The following is a 5,746-nucleotide window of genomic DNA, read 5'->3' on the forward strand; positions in this document are numbered from 1 at the left end:
CATATCAATCTCCTCTAGTATTGAATTTATCATGAACGAATATAATACGATATTCAACTAAGCAATACTATTAGGTATACTCCTATTCTAACCGCAAATTTCTTTCCCAAGCCATGGGTTCAGAAACAAGCTCTCTCTCTAATTTACTCTAATCTAAACATGATTTACAAAGATAGCCGTGTAAATTGGTGGCCACACAATTCACAAGTTAAAACAAAAATTAGAGTAACAACCAAAGATCATTATTCGTATTAATGAATATGTAATTAAAAACGTCAATATTCGTAACAACCACAACCCTAGAAAATTGAGTGCTTAGCCACTCATAATTATAGTAACAATCATCCAAGGGTTTTGCATGAATAAATTACAATAAAAAAAGGATGAAAAAATAAAGAACTCGATATTTTTCGCCTCCAAAATTGCTCCACACGTTGATCTTGCCTCGAAATAATGTCCAACCCTCCCAAGAAGTAGGTTTAGAATACCTTTTATAGATGTTGGGGGTATGAAGGGATGAAATAATCCACTCCTAGTCGAGATAGGATAAAGTTTGCGGTAGGGTTCTAGGGGGGCGCCTGGCGCTAAGTTGGGCGCCCAAAATATTGAGGTGCTATAATTAGCGTTGTGGGAGGTGCCTGGCACGAAGCTTGGCACCCAATATTTCTCATTTTTGTGCTCTATTGCGTTTTGCATATTGGGAGGGGCCTGGCTCCAAGCTGGACGCCAATATCATACTCCCTCCCAATTCTTCTATTTTGGCTTTAATTCATGTTGTAATGACCCGGCCATTCGTTTTTCTTTCTGGATCTCCATTCCCGTATTTAAGACTTCTCGTATGTGATTTTACTATTATGACTTACGGGGATGGTTGATTTAGTTTTGAAAAGGTTCGGGTTGAATTTGAAATACTTAGTTCCATAATAATGACCTAAGGTGGCCAAATTTGACTTGAGTAAACAACCTCAGAACCAGGATTCGAAGGTTCTAATAAGTTTGTATGATGATTTTGGACTTGGGCATATGTTCGAATCGAGTTTCGGGTGGTCCGGAAGCGTTTCGGCGCTTCTTGTTGAAAGTTAGTTTTTTGAAGGTTTTAGAATTTTCTAAGTTTGACTAGAAGTGGACTTTGGTGTTATCGATGTCTGTTTGGGATTCTGAGCCTTGGAATAGGTTCGCATTATGATTTAGGACTTGTGCGTAAAATTTGGCATCATTCTGAGTTGTCTAAGTATGTTTCGTCGCGTTCGGAGTTGGTTGAAATGGGTTTGAAGCTTAGAAGTTGATTAATTTTGTTTTGCGGTACGATTCGTAGTTATGGTGTGATTTTCTATGTTCTGAGGCTTCGAGTAAGTCCGTAGTATATTTATGGACATGTTGGTACATTTGAACGGGGTCCCGGGTGGCTCGGGTGTGTTTTGGACCAGACGGAGCAAGTTAGAGTTGGCTGAAAAGAGCTGGTATGCTATTGTGCTTCGCGATCGTGAAGGTAGTCCCGTGATCGCGAAGAAGCTTGGAGGGAGGCCTGGCATTTTACTATTTGCGAGCGCGAAGAAGTCCACATGAACGCGTGGGAGGATCTAGTCCTTCTTCGCGAACGCGAAGACCACGTAGACAATGCGAAGAAGGGAGGTGTTGAGCTGGGCTAGAAGGCAGATGACCTTCGCGAACGCGATAGTGTCATCGCGAATGTGGAAGGGCTGGGAGTTGGTTCATCACGATCGCGAACGAGTAGGGTGAATTTGGGTAGCTGGTCCGTTAGCCTTCGCGATCGCGAAGCCTTTTCCGTGGTCGCCAAGAAGGGGGGGGCCTGGGCAGACTTGAATTTCTTACGGGACTTAGATCTCTTTTCTCTCATTTCCACTTGGGTTGGCCGAATTTGGGGAGCTATTTTGAGGGGATTTTCATCAAGTAATAAAAGGTAAGTGAATTCTACCCACTTTTGAGTTAAATACATGGAATTGTGGGAAGATTTAACATGGAATTAGTATAAATTTGTGGGATTTTATTGGAAATCTAGGTTTTGGTAAAAATGGAATTTGACCACGAAATTAATTATGGAATTGGGAATAAATTATATATTTGAATTAGTAATATCATAGGTAACGTTTATCTTTGAAAATTTTCGGAATCGGGGTGGGCCAGGAGTGTATTTTATGGACTTTCTGAATTTGGTTGGTAAATTAGTTTAATAGTTAAATTATAAACATTTGAGCATATATTGATTAGTTTGTACGACTTTTGCTAGTTTAGGATTTCTCGGCATCGTTTGGGGATTACTAGTGATGTTAAGAACCCAATAGTGAGCTTGGAAGCAAGGTAAGTCTCTTGCCTAATCTTGTAAGATGGAATTATCCCCTTGGGTGTATTAATGATGTGTGCTAATTATTATGGGAGCTACATACGCACGAGGTGACGGGAGTCCGTACGCAACTATATTCTTGTTATGTCTGGATAGACTTAGATTCACATCATGCCTTAATGTGTTGTTGTATTTACCTTGTATATTGATTTTCCTTAAGTTATGACTGGGATTGAGTCAAGAATAAAATACTGACTGATCTCTTACTTAGGAAATTTTTGGAATAATTGATGAACAATAAATCCGTGTCTTCTCAACTCGCATGTATTTTCGCGAGGGAAATAGTTTCTCCATCCTAATGGGATCGGGTCTTTCGCCTTGATAGTATGGAAATATTATTCTTTAGGGATCAGGTTGCTTGCCTCGGCAGTATGGTAACACTACTCTTATGGGATCGGGTCGTTCGCCTCCGTAATATTGTGTATCACTATTAGGATCGGGTCGTTCGCCTCGACAGACTCGTGCGTAATACCTAAGATTTGATTGGTATTGATATCAGTTGAGTCCGTGCCACCAACGCCGGTTATCACATTTAGTAATTTCATATTGATCCATGTTTGAAAGTTTATTATTAGAGTTTATCTGTTTCGTTGATATTTGTTGTACTTCATATATGTCTACCTTATGCACATTATTATTTTACCACTAGTAAGTGTCAAGTCGACCCCTCTTCACTACTTATTCGAGGTTAGGCTAGATAATTACTGTGTACACGTTGATTTACGTACTCACACTACACTTCTGCACTGATTGTACAGGTACCGAGACAGGTACTTCTAGTGGTCACAGGGCGTGTAGATGCATTGCACGGAAAATTAGTGGTGAGCTGCCTTCTATGCTCTTATTTGCAACACCCGGAGTCTCCCTCTACCTTATTTACTGTTTCTGTCTATTTCATTTGAAATGATAGCTATAGTAGTTTTGTATAATCCTTAGATTGCTCATGTACTTGTGGCACTAGGTTTTGGGGCTACTAGTGGTTATCCACCATCGTACTTGTTATTACTATCACTTTGATTTATGTATTATTCACACTTGGTATTTTTGGGAAAGAAGTATGTATTTGTTTCATGCGATTTCACTTTTAATCGGAATATTTAAGGAAGTTTTTGTTTTTAAAAGTTAAAAAGGAATAATTAAGTTGGAGGTTCATGTATTGGCTTGCCTAACGATAGCGTTGGGCGCCATCATGACCTATTATAGGTTTTGGGCCGTGACAGCTTGGTACCAGAGCTCTAGGTTCACATTGGTTTGACACGTCATGAGCAGGCCTAGTAGAGTCTTGCGGGTCGGTGCAGAGACATCCGTACTTATCTTCGAGAGGCTATAGGGTGTTAAGAAACTTCTCTATCTTCATCTCCTATCGTGCAGTTGATGTTGTGCTAAGTACCTTTGTATTATTCTCTCAAAGATGGTGAGAATGCGCGCTACAGTTGTACCCGGCGGTAGAGGGGCTGCTCCCCAGGTTATCAGAGGCTGAGGCCGAGGGAGGGCCATGGCTCATATGAGAGGACGAAGACATCCTAGAGTTACTCCAGCAGTACCACCAATGGATCCAGTGGAGGATCATATCATTGAGGAGCCAGATCAGGTTCTTGTAGCTGAGCCGACGCCAACAGATTTTATGACTACACCGGGCTTTTAGGAGGTCATGGGTCGTATGCTGTGGTTCATGACTCAGGCAAGGATATATTCGGCAGATCTAGCCATATCTTAGGCGGGGGAAGAACAAACCCTTACCGCTCAGGCTCCAGGGCATGTTGTTTCCATTTATCAGACCCCAGGTGCACTACTTGCGGGCGGCCCCCAGCCAGTTGTAGTGGTTATACCAAAGCCCAGACCAGTCGCAACTGTTGAGCAGCAAAAATGGCTAGACAGATGGACTAGGCTTCATCCTCCTGTCTTTGGGGGTGAGCGGTCAGAAGACCCACAAGATTTCATTGATCGATACAAGGAGAGGATGTGAATATTGGAGTCCAACGCGGTGGACTTCACCACATTTCTGCTTGAGGGCAAGGCCTGCAGATGGTGGCAGGCTTACCTCCAGAGCAGGCTAGCAGGTTCACCTCCCTTTACTTGGTATCAATCTATGCATCTATTCTTAGAGAAGTACATACCACCTTCGGAGAGAGAGGAGCTTCGGGGTCAGTTGGAGCGGCTCCGTCAGGGTCATATGTCTGTGACCGACTACGAGGCGAGATTCACTAAATTGTCTCATCATGCATCTATTAGACTCCCCACGGATGTAGAGAGGGTGCAGAGATTTATTGCATGTCTTTACCCTGAGATTCAGGTTTCTATGGCCCGTGAGGTAGAGATGGGGACTCTAATCTTTCAGGTTGTGGAGATAGCTCGGAGGATTGAGCGTATCTGCAACCACAATAGAGAGTTTGTGCCGAGGGATAAGCAGCCTCGGCATTTTGGTTGATTCAGTGGCGCCCCATCTAATGGCAGAGGTCAGTTCATGAGGGGCCAGTCTAGCAGGCCCATGTATTCAGCACCACCACCTACTCGGAGTGCCCCATCACGACCCTACTTTAGTGCTATTCCAGAGATTACTTACCGTCTGCCAACTATTCAGGGTTCCTCCAATGGGTATTCAGGCTATCAAGGTCAGACTTTGAGTCAACAGTTCACCACTCAGAAGGGTTGTTTCAAGTGTGGGGAGTTGGGTCATGTGAAGAGGTTTTGTCCTAGAGTTCGGGACAAGGTAGTGCAGCAGGACCATTGGCCCATGATTACCGCACCGCCCGCCCGCCTGGCCTGAGGCGGAGGGCAAGTGGGTAGGGGTTGCCCTAGTAGTGGAGGCCACTCATGTGGCACTCCAGCTAGATTCTATGCTTTCCCAGCCAGGATGGAAGCAGTCGCCTCTAATGTAGTGATCACAAATACTATTTCTGTCTGTCGTAGGGATGATTCGATATAATTTGATCTAGGGTCTACATATTCCTATGCCTCTTCTCAATTTTCTCCTTATCTAGATGTATCTCGTGAGTCCCTGGGTGTTCATGTATATGTGTCCATGTCGGTTGGTGATTTTGTTGTTGTGGATTCAGGTATACCGGTCCTATGTAGTGACTTTTGTGGTTATGAGACCAGAGCGGATCTTCTAATCCTCGATATGGTTGATTTCGAGGTTATCATGGACTGGTTGTATCCATACCATGCCATTCTTTATTGCCATGCTAAGACCGTTACCTTGGCGATGCCTGAGTTGCCCAAATTAGAGTGGAGGGGTTCAGCTATTGGTACTTCTAGTCGGGTTATTTCTCTATTGAAGGCTCGACGTATGGTCGAGAAGGGTTATTTGGCCTATTTGGCCTTTGTTAGGGATACTACTGCAGAGACTCCCATGATAGATTCAATGAGGGTGGTACGGGAGTT

The sequence above is a fragment of the Nicotiana tabacum genome, chromosome 15 (genome assembly GCF_000715075.1).
Source record: "Nicotiana tabacum cultivar K326 chromosome 15, ASM71507v2, whole genome shotgun sequence".
Classification (NCBI taxonomy): Eukaryota; Viridiplantae; Streptophyta; class Magnoliopsida; order Solanales; family Solanaceae; genus Nicotiana; species Nicotiana tabacum.